The following is a 15,771-nucleotide window of genomic DNA, read 5'->3' as shown; positions in this document are numbered from 1 at the left end:
GACCTCTTCCTTGTATGGAGAGACACATTAGAAAGCCTTGACCAGTTTGTGTCCTATTTAAACAGCATGACCAACTTTCTCAGATTTACTTATGAATGGTCCACAGAGTCTATCCCTTTCCTAGATGTTACAGTGATTAAGACACTAGATGGTATACATACGAGACAATACGTTAAGCCCTGCAAGACTAATAACACAGTACACTCACGCAGTATGCATCTAAAACATGTTAAACAGGATGTCCTCAAAGGTCAATTTTTTAGGACAGCCAGACTAAGTACAAGACACAGTGACATGTATGACTCCTTTGATACACTTGCCATGAATTTAATGGAAAGAGGGTACAGTGACCTAGATATAACAACTGCACAGAATGATGCAGTTATGTTAAGGGACACACGTACTAGACCATAATTTAGTGGCTTAAGTGAGGATCTGGTCCCTGTTACCAGTAGCACTATTCAACCTGTACATATTAATCTTACATATTCCAGGGACACAGGGTCTGTCTGTGAAATTGTCAAGAAACACTGGAAGATTTTGGCTTCAGATGACAATTGTAAGAAGCTGCTGGGTGAAACTCCCTCCTTTTGTTTCAAAAATCATCCATCATTAAAGAAAATGCTGTGTTATAAACCCGTCTGATCATGAGGAGGGGACAGTTAGTCAGAGAGAAGGGACCTTTCCCTGTCATCACTGCAATGTCTGTAAATATACTAATAAGAATGATCATTTTGTACATCCAGAAACAGATCAGACATTCAATATGTGATTTTATGCAGATTGTAGTACCAAAAATGTTGTTTATTGTGCTTCTTGTGTTATCTCCAAAAGTTTCTATGTGGAAAAGACTAACCACTGTTTGAGACACCGTATAAGAGAACACATGTATGCTGTCAATAGAAAGGATGACAGGAATGCACTGTCCAAACATGTCTTGTCAATAAGTTGTGAACATTGGTTCAAGTTTTTGGTGCTAAAAGTATACACACTTAATCTGAGAGGTGGTGACATAAAAACAAGAACTGAATGCACAGAAATAAAATGGATGCATTTGTTAAGGGCTGATGCAGGCAAGGGGTTAAACGAAATCACCTCCATTAATCCATTGTTAAAATCACATGACCTTAAACACTGAGTTATATAAGTGGAATGTTAATTGATGTAAGAATGGCTCTGACGAAGTACCTTTGAGTATGAAAGTGTTTATCCTGTTTGTTTTACTAGTATTTTAGTGAATATTTTAAGTATTTTTTATTAAATATCTTGGCTTTACTCTCTGCCTAGCCAGTTTTATTTTTTACTTTATAATAGATGTGATGCTTGAAGGGCAAAGTCAAGTAAATTATATTTTTTTCTCTCACAGCCATGGAACCTGGGCAAGACAGAACAGGTTCTACCTAACTTGAAAGCATCTTAACCTGAGCAGACATGTAGTTACCCATCCAATTGCCTTGACAATATATACCCTAATACTGGTATTTCTATAACACAAGCACCACACGGGAGTATAGAAACACTGCCAATTCCCGACCTACCTTTAAAACAGAGAGCTTTTGATAGTCGATTAGATGTTAGGACAAAACAGCTACAAAAGAAGTTGAAGGAGCAAACTGATAACTGAAAACTTTGCTAAAAGATTCAATAGGAATCAAGGAATGTTTCAGCTAACTGTCACTTTTCTTAGGTTGGGTTGGAATGTGCATATTAAAACATGAGAAAGCATCAATGTCTTAGGTAACTATTGTGCCAAAAAATTACAGTAAAAATGGAACACTTCAGATAAACAAGGTAGAGAGGATAACGAATGAAAGACACAGAACTATGAAGCATTACATGCAGTCAGGGTAATAATAATAGGAAAACATGAAAACATGTTCTATATAACAGTGAGATTTATAGTTTCTAGGCCAGTTAGACACCACAGGGATTGTTTGTTAACAACATCATTGTGTATAGAAATTTAATCCATGCACAACCAACTGCTGAAAATTCCTGCTATAATTTTACATAGTTTAGCTTGCACTGCATATCTTTGGATCGATGAAAAGAATGTTCAGAATTGCTTAAGGACTTGCTAATTACTGTTTGCAACAATGTACTTTGTAGTGATTATATACAAGTGTTTATGTTAAAGACTTCATTAGTAAGTTGTCACCATGTAATTTTTGTTGTGAATATAATGTAGTATTTTGCTTTAATAAAATCTGGAATGTTTAAAGATTCCACAAACTGTAAGAAATATTCCCAACACAATAAACTTCAGAGTTTTTCTTAAAAGTTTTTTAAAGCACAGCAGTATGTATCTGCTTTTGCACAGACAACAACCCCTCTTAGAGGCCAGAACTCTTACAAACCCTTACAAAACAACATATCCCACACTAACCCTTTAGAAGTACATTATACATACTGTAAAATTCAGGTATGAAAAGCTATTGTGTTTTATTTTATTTTATTGCTAATTAATCCAAACACTGACATTGATAAACTGTTTGTAATCATCTGTTTCCATTCTTCATAAAGTTGCAGAAAGTATTCTAAGAAAAAAGCCAACATAGGAATGAGATAAGGAGATTTCACTAGTAGGGATGACTGCAAGTAGGGGTACAGAAAAGAGCCAAGAGAGGGTTTGTAGTTTATGGAGAAAACTTGCAAAGAAACCGAGGTATTGGGCACAAATTACTAGAGAGGAAAAGGTTGAAGAGATGGTAAAGGCCAAGCAGAAGTTTGCACTGCAGGATAGAGATTGCCTTCACTACCAGGTACTGATATCAGAGTACTGGCTAAGAGAAAAGGATAACCGAGTCCTAAGTGAAAGACCTACTCTGGTAGAGTTTTTATTTGAATTTTGAACTGAAGCCAGTGTTATAAAAGATATTTAGTAGGGCATATTAAACACTGCATGATAACTAAAAGAATCATCAGAAAAGGTTACAGAAGACTGGGAAGAGAGACTTGAAAAGCATGTTAAAGGGAACAATTGGATGACATATGCATGGCTTCAAGTATGCAACAAAGTCCAGAAGGTTTCAGAGTTTTGCTTTGAAGTATTTGTATAGGTATTTTATACTCCAAGCAGACTTCACAGAATTTTTCCTCAGCTATATAGCAACTGTTGGAGGTGAGACGTGGAAGAGAGAGAGATAACTTTTTTGTGTGTGAGGGTTAGGTTGTAATGAGTTTGCAGATTTTAAATATTTCTAACAAAGTACTCTGTCAAAAATATTGGGGGAGCAAATGGCTATAACTAAAGAAATGATTCTTTTGAGCTGGGAAGTAGGATCTGAATTGTCTTGACATAGTAAGGCATTATTATGTAATTCTACTGGTTACCAAAAAAGCAATTGTTTGAAAAACAGACATCAAAATCTAAACCAACTGCATTTGAAGTACTGTATATTACAAATGAGATAGACATCTGGAAGTGGAAATTTTGGAAATGGAATGAGCAAATTACAGAGAAATGGAATTTATGGGAACAATGCATGCAGATTAATGTTCAGGTGGAGGAGTGAGTTTAGGGAAGGTAGGAATTGAGCAGGTTATCTAATATTGGTCTGAATGACCACTGTTATAAAGAAAGAAGAGATCTGTAATGTACAATATATATAATGAAAAAGGCTAATATGGTTTGCTTTCTTCTTTATTAATATATGTGTGCCTATGTTTTAAGTGATAATTTAATAAAGGTCTTTTAAAAGACATGACACTCCATGCTTCAACTATTCCTGCACTCAACAAAGCTTGCATTTGGGTAACTGGATGATTGATCAAGCATATGCAAATTGTGTGTGTGTGTGTGTGTGTGTGTGTGTGTGTGTGTGTGTGTGTGTGTGTGTGTGTGTGTGTGTGTGTGTGTGTGTGTGTGTGTGTGTGTGTGTGTGTGTGTGTGTGTCTGTGTGTGTGTGTGTGTCTGTGTGTGTTTGTGTGTGTTTGAATGAGCTGGAAGTTTATGTCCAAATACTGAATGACAGAAGACCAATAGCTGGAGAGTCTAAAGATAAAAATAAAAAGATTGACTCTGAATCCACTGAAATAATAAAAGCAATATCTTCCCCTCTGACCCACCACACCCCTTGCTGCTTAGAGTTTTACAGATTCATGGGTACTTGCTAAGCTATTGATTTTTGAGGATCTTTAGAAACGTAGCCCCAGATTCCCACAAAGTGTTTAGTTCTTGTAATTTAAGTCTGAATAATGCTGAACCTGGTAGAACATTTATAAGGTACCCCATACATAAAGGACAGTGGTGCTGGATTTATGGTCCCCCCCATTCATCCAGATTCAATGTGAAAAGAGTAAGAGAAGTACTTTGCTTTACGTGGAGAGGAAGACAATTCCAGAAAAGTGGTATTCTCTGTGATACATATCTATTTCAACTATATGTTCTTTTCATGTTGTGGGTGAGATTAAAGTCTCTTGAGTGGGTATTTATTCCACCAGTGGACTTATAGATCTGACAGGATAGGTATATTGAGGCTCTGTACACAAGTCAGAGCTTATCCCTCAGTAGACTTTATGATACTGAGAAGAGCGATAAGATTTTGGAATGGTCAGTATAATTGTTATGCTTTAGGCTCTTGATTTTGTATGTGAGAAAGCATTGTGGTCATTCAAGTTGTATTAAGTGTCTGGATAGGTGCATATTGAAGACATTAGACTCAATGATTGACCTAACAAGTGCAGAGCAGAGCGGAATGATCATATCTCTTGACCTAGATGCCATAACTTTACTAATAAGCTGTGCAATTAGAAAGGACCATCTTGCAATAGTGATGTCATGGTGATCAAAGGACAGATTGTTGGCTACATGGGTTCCTTGTGTTGTCAATGTGACAGCCACTGAGGACATCATGCTTACCAAAAGAGACTATTATACATTTCTTGACATTTAGTTTTAGACCATGGTTATGACATCAGCTGTTTGTTTGGGAAAGGCCCTCTTGGAAGATCTTGGTGACTGCCAGAGAGTTTATTTCATCAGCTACAAACCCTTCACATTAGCTTTGTCCTCCAAGAAATAAATGCCAAAGAGTGGTGGCCCAAAAACTGGACCTTGGAGTATACCACTAGTGACAGGTATTTTAGAGGAGGTAATTTCATGGGTTATATTTGTGATCCAGTTTACAATCCAGTAAGTTACATAGGCTTAACATTTAGGCAGGACAGTCTGTCAAGAATACCTGAGTGCGAGATGGTGTCAAATGCCTTTGTGAGGTTTCAATATGTGATATGTACTGATTTTCCCTCATCCATTACTTCGTTAACTTTCTTGACGAAGCTAAGCAGGCAGGATCTACCCTTGACAAAACCAAACTGGCTTGGGTTAAGAGTGTGTAGGTTGCCAATGTCTTAATTTATTAATTATAGATTCATAGTTTCATAGATAAGTATTAGGCTAGCGACCCTTATGGTCCATTTTAAGCCCAGCCAATTTCCCTTTATATGCTCGAAATAACCTATTCTATTTGGTTATATATAGATTTGCCTTACTCATCCCATGGTCGGTAATTATAAATTATCGCTAATGAGATTGACTGAAATCATACTATACATAATCTGAGGGGACCCAAACTCTGGAAAAAGCATTTAGGAACTACCTCACTCAATTAGCAATACAGGGGCAGTTCTGGGGTAAATATTCTGTTTCCCACCCATAGATCTAAGTTGCACTTGAAAATGGACAGTGACAAACTTTGTTTTATATGAATGAGGAGTCTCTATGGGCATTCCAGTTGTTCCATGTGTCTGGACAAATACATGTCAAAGGAGGTAAAGACAATGGCATCCCTAGATCTAGACACAATTTAATTGTTTATACGCCATGCAATATAGAAGGACCTTCTTACAACAATAGACTCATGTTGGTCAAGAGGTAGGTCATTGTCCACATAACTTCCCAAATCCTGAATAACTGGGTCAGCTCTTAGGGGCGTATTGTCAATGTGGTAGTTCCCTGGGTAAGAAGAATTCCCAAAGGATAGACTAATAAATTTTTTGGCATTTAGTTTCGGTCCATGATTTTGCCCTCAGTTATTTATTTGAGACAAACCTTCCTGTAGGATGGCTAAGTCATTTGGAGATTCATTGACTGCTCCTAGCTTGCAGTCATCTGCAAACATAGTCAACAAGAGGTCTTTGGCATTTGCTTTTAGTTTAGAAAAGTAGATGCCAAATAGGAGAGGTCCCAGCACAGAACTCTTGGGGAGTCCATTAGTGTCTTGTCTATTTCTGGAGGTAGCTTCCCCTATTTTGATGATCTGATTATATTATTATTATTATTATTATTATTATTATTATTATTATTATTATTATTATTATATTGCTTACTTTGATTATTTCCACAATGATTCTCTACATAGCCTTACAGATGTGGCTAGTTAGACTTATGGGTCTATAATTACTTGGGTCCATTTATACCCCACCTTTGTTCACAGAGCTGAATGTTGCTGCCCCCCATTCATCCATCCCACAGCCTGTTTAGAGACTGATATTGAATAACCACTGTTAAGGGTTTGACAGGTCCTGTTTCAGTCTGGTCAGTAGGCAGCCTGGTATGTTATCTGGCTCCAAATACGCCGTGTTATTGGCCTTGGAATGTGCTTTGAGGACTTGATCTTGGGAGATTGGGGGGATGCAGGTATGTGATCTGGGAATGTAAAAGAAAGGGGGGAGTTAGAGCTAAATTTATCTGCTAGCAGACCAGATATGTTCTCAGGGTCTGAGTATGTAATATCATTTACTATTAGTTCTGTACAGTGATAGACATGGTTTGTGATATTTCTAACATAGCTAAAGAACGCTTTAAGGTTGCCCTTTCCCTGGATAGCTATTTTACCTCATCTGTAGCTTTTGTTGATTTGATTTGCTTAGGAACACAGTTTCTTGTTCAGTTTAGCAAGAGCATTTTTGATGTCTTGATAGCTACATTTAATATCCCATGCAAATTCATTTTCCCCTTTTATTGTAGAGCCTATTTATATTTAGGTTCTAATTTGGGATTGTATTTACTTCAGAGGGAAACAGATGCCTCTATGGTGCAATTCACATGTGCATAGAATTTGGCAGCAAATGATCCCACATTCACAGTGGGGTCATCAGGTTGGAGTGGATGCTAAATTTAGCCAGGTAATTACTCAGTTTTTATAAATTAGTCATCACATAATCTCTGAATACTGAGGTATATGAAGATGCTTATGGTGTCAGTCTTATTGTGAATGTGACTGATTTATAGTTGATTTGATAAGGGAGGGAGTTGCAACTGGTGGGGAACAGAACTGTCTTATATTGGTGAGAACAAAATCCAGGATTTTGTCTCCCCTAGCTGGGGTACAGACTGACTGGCCCAGAGCGTTTTTAAAGAAATTAAGTCCCATACCTGCAGTATTCTGAACATGTTGTCTGTAAAATAAATGTAAGCTAAAGCAAACAAAAAGCAAACAAAAGTCACCACCCCATAACATGCAACACCCCCCCCAAAAAAAAAAATAAAATAAAACAATACATCCCACCTACAAATCGCCTTCTGCTAACCTAAACATAAAAAAGAAGCAAAGTTAGTGAAAGGGCTAAGAATTATGGGAGGAGAACTGAACTCACATGCAATAAGTGGAGGATGTCTCTCACCTTCTTGTAAAAAGGGAAAAAGAAAGAGCTTTTGCCTGTGTCTTCTCCCAGCACTTCAGGAGAGCTTGAGATAAGTATACGTTTTTCTGTTTTTTTCAAGCTTAAACTCCACTAATGGAAGGAAATAAATTGATTTTCTCTGCACTTATCATTATATCTGTGTTTTCTGTACTTCATTGCTCATTTTATTGAATGTTATAACTGTTTTTACAGTTTGTTTTGCTGAAATTGCTTGTTTTATGTCTTAAATAAACACCTGGCTGTTAATGCATCAGATTGTTGCCCCTCTAGTTAATTAAGTATTTCCCCCGGAATTTTAAATTTTTTTGCATTCTATTAGAGTTTTAGTAAAAATTGCTTATATTCTGCATTTTGCAATTGGCTAGCTCTTTGTGTAGTTAATAGAGCCTCCATTTTATTACACTGAGATTCACAGCACAACATCTCCATTTGCTAATCATGTGCTTTAACTGTGAATTTCCATTCTTTTCCCCATTTTTATATGTAATCTTACATTAGGGGACAGTTTCAGTTGCTTTTCTAGTTAAAATGTAAACTTGCTGAGTGTAATAGTGATTATTTAGGGCAGGGAATAATTTGTTACTGTTTCTGAGGGGTGGGTATTGGTAGCTGCAATTCTTAGGGTTTTTTATTGATTCTCTCACATTTTCTTCTCAGCCTAACAGTGCGCGGTAATGCTCAGGTCCGTATCATGCAATGATACATTTGAAAGACAATGGCACTTTCAGCTTTTGAATTCTGCCTTAGAAAACTTAGTTAACTCTGCCTTCCAGTTAAAACTGTACAAATTGCAGATTTAAGCAGTGGTACACCCTTGAACAGCTAAAGTTGCTCTCATAGCCAGTATAGACCAAATTATTTACTGCCTACCCGATTTTGATGCTTGAACTAAACTGTTTTTTTCTTTTTCTATCTACATTTGTTATTTTATCCCAAATCAACACCTTAACAAGGAGATGAAATATAACTATCTTCTCTTATTTACCTACCAAACTGACCTTACAGCTTGGCTAAATTAAAATATAAATTGCACGCAATTAATATAGTGCTCAGACCTTAATTAATATGTCAGCTATTTTTCTTGAAAAAAGTACTTTAACCCAGGAACTGAAACACTATAATATTCTCTTACTCTTCCCTCACACACCTCACACACTTGGTTAAGATGTAAGGTCTACAAACTAGTCTACCTTCTGTTTCCAGGCTCACAGTACTTGGTATACTCAGGCAATGTAACAATTTAACCATGAAGAACCACACGCTGTCCAGCGTGTGGTTCTTCATGGTTACTGATAATTCACTGCATGGACTGCACACAAAGGTGGTTACAATGTAACAATTCCCTCACCCTCACAGACAATGATATTTTACTTAACTCATCACTGAGTATCTGTATGAGATGCAAGTACATATTAAGATTCAAGCATCAGTCTCCTGCACCACAGTCTGCACATACTAAATTACTATACATTGAAGGATTTAAAAATCCTAGCTAGAGCTGCAATTGGCTACTAAGTACAAGACCTGTGTAAACTAAGCATTGCAACACTAATTAGTACAACACAGCTTGGAGTCACAAGAAAGCAGCACAACCTAGACTAATTGTGCCAAAGCAATCTTCATAGTTAGGCGTACAGATTCTATACTCACAAGGCTGGACAAAAGCAGGGTGACTGAGCTGTCTCTCCACACCCAAGATTGTCAATGCTACAAGTGCTTTCAGGATCTTAAACCAAACAAATATGTATATGGCATGGTGGTGGCCCATGCTTGGGTACACAACCTGGTATGCAGAACCCCGAGAAATATGGAGACAGAGTAACATGACAGAGTTCTTTATGCATGTCACAAATGCAAGAAAGACCTTGGTATTGACTGGAATCCTTCCATCACCAAAAGTGATACTGAAGTATAAAGAAAAAATAGGATTGGCTTATCCACATAGTGACATTCTAGGGGGTCCAGTATGTGTCTGCATGGGTCGAGGTACTTGACAGCTGTTCTTGCTTCATCAAGTATGGTTTGCATTTTTCATTTCTGGGTTTTCACATATTGGCAAAAGCTTTTGCAGCCACCTTGTGCCTTTTTAGCCCGGCTCCAGCAGATGAACCTCCCAATCTAACTTCCAAAACAAGTATGCTATTTGACTGTATCAAGGTGGCTATACTTAATATCAAATGTCTGAACAACAACCTACCACACCTGGAGACCCTCCTGCATTCAAAGCACATCCATGTATGTGCTGTTACAGAAATCTTGTTCGAATGCCTGGAGAGCACTCCCTTAATGCCTGGAATTTGGGCTTACCAGTTATTTAGATGCAATGGAAACAGTGATAATGTATCCATATTTGTTAACAATCATATTTCCTCAAGACAGATACTTAGAGACCCTCAAATAGAGCTCATAGAGATTCAAAGCATGATAAATAAAGTAGCTATGAGCTCACAGCTTCTTACAGAGCACCCACCATGCCTCCAAAAACTCACATAATATTCCTAAATATTCTGGATGAACCCTCCATTAGTAGGTTTGTTGTTATCCCAGATGATTTTAACTATCCAATGATTAACTAGGGGACCTGTACCAGCAATATAAAACATGCACAAAGTCTTAGAGTTTATAAACAAAGAGTCCCTGGAAGGATTGTTAAAGAACACTAGTAGAGAAAAGGATATACTTGATCAGGGCATCAGGCCTTAACAAGCTTAGCATCCTCCCAGACCCATCTCATTTGCTCACTCAACTGAGTACAGTGAGATCATTTGGGAAGGACTACCCCCTTGTTTCTTTGATTTCAGACTCTCCTCCCAGTCCTGTCTCATCAACTCTGTCTATTGTGTACAGAGAGAGCATTTGGGAAGGGCAACCCCCTTAGTTTCTTAATCTTGAATTATCTTCTGCTTCCTCCCTCTCCACTTAATAACACAACAATTACACTGTATTCAGCTGCTCTTACAGTAAATGTGTTCTTCTGTTTCGTCTGTCTCCACTTAACCAAAAAAAACCCCCACATTTTTACACTTTATTCAGCAGTAACCTGGAATCCATGCTCTTTCGTGCCACAGTCAGTACTCCTGACAACGAAGAGATTGCCAACACAAACGTCACACCACCAACATCACATAGCCAAGCACAACACACACTCACCTATGCAGAGGTACTCAATAAAAACTTACCTAAACAGCAGACACCTCCAAAACACACTCACAAACATTCCACACATATCACCAAAGACAGCACATACAGCAGACAACACACCAGTGTCTCAGATACACAGCCCATAAGGCATAACAACAAACCAATGCAGCCTATAAGGCATAACAATAAACCAAACATACTAGTCATTGGTGACTCAATTGTGAGACACACAGATGTCCCCCTCACCAGGCTCGACAAGAAGAAGGTCATTGTCAGTTGTTTGTCAGGTGTCAGAATCCACCACATCATGTATGCACTTAAGTCTATCCACAACAAGTACAAGTATGACTCTGTCATTGTCCATGTTGATGTGAATGACTTGAGATGTACCTCCCTGGACTATATGAAGAGACATGATTGAGCTCTCAGAGTGTATGACCCAGGGAGGTATGACCATTGCCCTAAGCAACTTCCTACCTGCACCAAGAATGACAACACAATACAAAAAAAAATTATTGACTTCAACATTTGGCTTAGTTTATAGTGTCTTTCCAAGGGGATTCATTATCTGTCTACCTGGGATGACATGGTTCACAGGCCTTGATGCTTTGCCAGATATGGTCTCCACCTGTCACCCCTGGAATTCCAGATCCTGGCCAAAGCTCTTGCCTCACCCATTGTGCCTTTTTAGGCTATATCCCAAAGACAAATCTTCCACCATAAAAGATCTGCCAAAAAGCAAATTGAAGGTCATACTGCTTAATGGTAGGAGCCTTAACCTGAAAATGCACTCATGGAGGGTCTCCTCACACCAAAAGAAGCCAGTGTCTGTGCGGTCACGGAAACTTGGTTCAGGGCTACAGAGAGCACCCCTGTCTTACCAGGATATACCTCATTTCACATACTCCCTCCCCAAAATAAGGCTGGGAAGAGTAAGTGTGGTGGAGTCTTTATCTTCATTAAGGACAGGCACACCTCCAGAGTGGTTTGCCAGCATGATGCACTGGAATTACTCCAGCTGCAACAGGCAGTTGGCAAGACAACAATCCAAGTTATAGCCAGCTATAGACTCCCCTCCATGACTCAGGCTACCTACCCATCTTACCTGGACCTACTTGACTCCATCAAGGTACCCACTAACACCCTGACCCTTGGTGACTTCAACTACTCCACCATAGACTGGCTGAACTATTCCTGCACTAATGCACTCAGCTAATGATTCCTTGACTTCATCAGTTCTAACACACTAGAAAAGCTTGTTTCATCCCCCACAGGGGGAGATAACATTCCAGACTTGGTTCTCACCAACATGGGCAACTGCTGCAGTACTTCCATAGTATATTTTTCCCTGGTGAGATCAGAACGCTGGTCTTTCTCTTTCGAAGTTTCTATTCCACCCAACCCTGTCTCCCACCCTAGCTGTAACCAGGCTAAAAAACTTCTCAAAAGCTGACTAAAACCTTCTAGGGAAGGATTTAGTAGCTTCATATGACTGCCCCCCCCCCCTCAGAAGATGCAGACAACTATGCTGAACAGGCACCTGTACAACTGCATGGACTCAGCCATACCCAACAGAACTAAAACCTGCTTTTCAAGGAAACACAACCATGTCTGGTTGACATCCTCTATCAACAAGCTTTACAACAAAAGGAAGAAACTGTTGTCCAAGGGTAAAAAGGAACAAATTCCAAAATGGAACAACTCCCTCCTCAGCTTCAACAAGCAAATTAGATCACTAGTGAAAATCTCCAAATCCAATTATGAATTGAAACTAGCCTTCAAAACAAAGGGAAACCACAAAGCCTTCTTCAGTTATGTCAGGAACCTCCATAGCAAAGACCTGGTTTGCTATGAATTAGTACTTAATGGTACCACGTACACTGATCCTGTTGACTTAGCCAACTTGCTAGCAGATAGGTACATAAACTTCACTCCCCTATCCCCGCAAAGGCCCATTTGCTATCACAGATACTTGTCCTGCACCTCACATTGCCATAGATCAAGTCTTAAAGGCCCTATCCAAAGAACACAGCTTCCATGGGATCTCACAGTATCCCAGGCTGTATTCTGCACCATCTCCAGCAAGAACTGGCTTTGTCACTGAGCACCCTATTCAACCACAGCCTAAGTACAGGCTTCATTCCAGCAGAGTGGAGAACTGCCATTCTAATCTCCTTGCACAAAGGTAGTGCCACTACTGACCCTGGAAACCATAGCCCCATTAGATTGACAAGTCTGATCTGTAAAGTCATGGACCGTATTTTTATGAGTCTCATAAACAAGGACACAGGCAATCTTCAAGCACTTGACCCCACCCAGTTTGGATTTGGCAAGGGAAGATCTTGCCTGTTAAATCTGGTTGACTTCTTTGAGATTGTCACCAAGGCCCTGGGTGAGGGAAAGTCAGTACATACAGCTTATCTTGATTCGGCCAAGGACTTTGACACAATCCCCCACTCGGGCATCATCAAAAAGCTAACACAACTTGGCATAAATCCCTATCTCATCAGGTGGGTGGCCAACTGGCTCAATGATAGGACCCGCAAGGTCAAAATAGGTGCCTCCACAACCAACAGCAGACCTGTCACTACTGGTGTTCCCCAGGGATCTGTCCTGGTACCCCTACTGTTTGGCGTCTACTTCTCAGAGGTCCAGGCAGTGACAGAAGGCCTTTGGCTAACCTAGTTTGCAGATGACTGCAAGAAGATTGCTGTCACTGACTCCCCAAATGATGTTAACATACCAAAAGATGGTCTCACAGCAACAAATGGCCTTAATTTAAATGCAAAAAAATGTATTATCATACCATTTAGCAAAAACACACTAGCTACTGATTACCACATCAACAGCAACCCACTAAGCACACAAGCTGTGGTGAGAGACTTGGGTACTCATGTTGACAACAATCTCACATTCGGCCATCATGTAGCAGCAGAGGTCAGAAAAGCCTTTTACTTGGTTCATCTCATAAGTAAAGGGATTGCATCCAGAAAAAAACGAGGTTATTACCTCTCTTTACTCCGTCCTCATTAGGCCTATAATTGAGTGTAACACCCCATTTAGTATGTACCTCTCCAAACACCTGCGCCAACTGGAAAGGCCACAGAAATACCTCACAAAGAAAATCCATGGCCCCAACACCTGTCCTATATGGACAGGCTCAAATCCCTTTCACTTTACTCAGTATCATACAGTATTGCTCAGAGGTGATCTGTGTCTCACCTACAAGGCAATATCAGACCCTGCCCTACTAGAGATGCTCCATATCCATAGGTCTAACTCCTCGTGAATTACCCGCTTGAAAGGCCTAAATCTAATATGCAACATCAACAAAATCTGCTGGAGAAACAGGTTTGTCTCCCAGAGGCTGCCCTGTCTCTGGAGTAGACTTCCTATACATGTCAAACAGAGTACCTCGCTGACCCTCTTCAAGCACAATCTTGAGGACTGGATGGGAAACCACAAATTTGTCCCAGGGGTTCTACCTGTGTCCCTCATTGTAGCTGGAGAATTTTCATCAATTCAAAACATGAAAGTGAAACGTTTGAGACATTAAGGAGAAAGGGGAATGAAGCTAAATGTGTTCTCACCAAGCTAAAAAAACTCTTCAAACTATTTCACTACTTGTGAAAGAGTATAATTATTAGAGTATTTAATTTTCAGAATCCATTATGTTGCGTTATTTTGTTTCCAGTAAATGTTATTACTTACTTTTAAAGGTATATCGTTGGTTATTTATGCATGTATCCAACTTTCAGAAAGCGAATACTTTGCTGCAGCTACAGATATGTGATTTGATACAGTCTGTTCATTTCATGAGTGTTTAGCAATTTAAATCTCTGGTGTACTAGATGGGTCTGGCTAGTGGCAGTGTATTATTGTAAGACTGTATGTGTACAAAATGGACTTGTCCAGTTATAGTCACTGGTAGAAAGTTTCTATTGGAGGGCACAGTTCCAAGACTGAGTGGCATAACAGCCTGGGAAGTCATTAGTTATACCACTGTTCCACACTAGAACAATGTGGACTTTATTGGGTGTGGTTGGTGTTAGTCACAGCCTTAAACATCATTGTTCATGTACTGTATATTTTTAAGGCCTACATACTCACGTATTAAGTAGATTCAGTGGTGTGAGTTGTGAGACCACCGTCTCTTAATACCATATACTGCAGTATAAACCCCCCCTCAATATTTAATCTTATAAATGGATTATAAATAAATAATTTAATCTTATAAACGGAGAAAAAGATAATGTGCATCATACTTGAACACCATACCCTCATTTTTATATAAATGATTTAATTTCAATTACTCAGATGTCAGTTGCCTTCAGGCCGAATGCTGTATTTGAAGATGGCCAGCAGAGCTAAATATCTGACTCATTCACAACATTATGGCAGTTGTGCACTGCAGCTGAAGGAATGTATGTTTCTGGCACAAGTGTTTCTTATTTAACAGCTACACTACTGTTTGCTATTATCTGCCACCTTTAAGCATTTCTCATGCTGCAGTTAAAATACACACAAGCAAAGGGAATCATTTTCTCATTAACAATACTAAAAGAAGTTTGTTTACTTTATTTCCATTCGTGTATTGTCCTACTTTACCAAGATACAGTCCCATTTTATAGGAAAACGAATGTGTAACTGATAAACATATATTTAGTTTGTAGTGCATGGATCACTCTGATTACACTCAAAAAATAGCCAAATTACAACCTGGCTCAGTACTGCTATAGAGTGAGACCCGACCTTAACAACATTTAATGCACCCCTTGTTTGCTGTAAAGGTCAGGTATGCACTAAAACCAATAGTTTTGACCAGTAAACAACAGCAACAGCTAGAAATGGCTTAATTTCAGCTCCCATTACTACCTCCTATCTGCCAAACTATACAAGGCATTTTGAATCAAACAGTTTCCCTTACACAGGAAATATGTAATAATGTCAACCACTCTCCCACTGCTTTACTGGCTTAAGAGC

The 15,771-nt window shown here is 39.0% G+C and overlaps 1 protein-coding gene across 1 annotated transcript in view; it reads right to left on the bottom strand.

Moving 5' to 3' along the window:
• The window catches only part of LOC122796778 (macrophage mannose receptor 1-like), a 2,090,270-nt gene that overhangs the window by 1,029,005 nt on the left and 1,045,494 nt on the right, over positions 1 to 15,771 (bottom strand). The window lies entirely within an intron of this gene.

Source organism: Protopterus annectens, chromosome 3.part0, assembly GCF_019279795.1.
Source record: "Protopterus annectens isolate FY-2018-M chromosome 3.part0, PAN1.0, whole genome shotgun sequence".
Taxonomy (NCBI): Eukaryota; Metazoa; Chordata; order Ceratodontiformes; family Protopteridae; genus Protopterus; species Protopterus annectens.
This window is presented reverse-complemented; position numbering and strand designations above follow the sequence as displayed.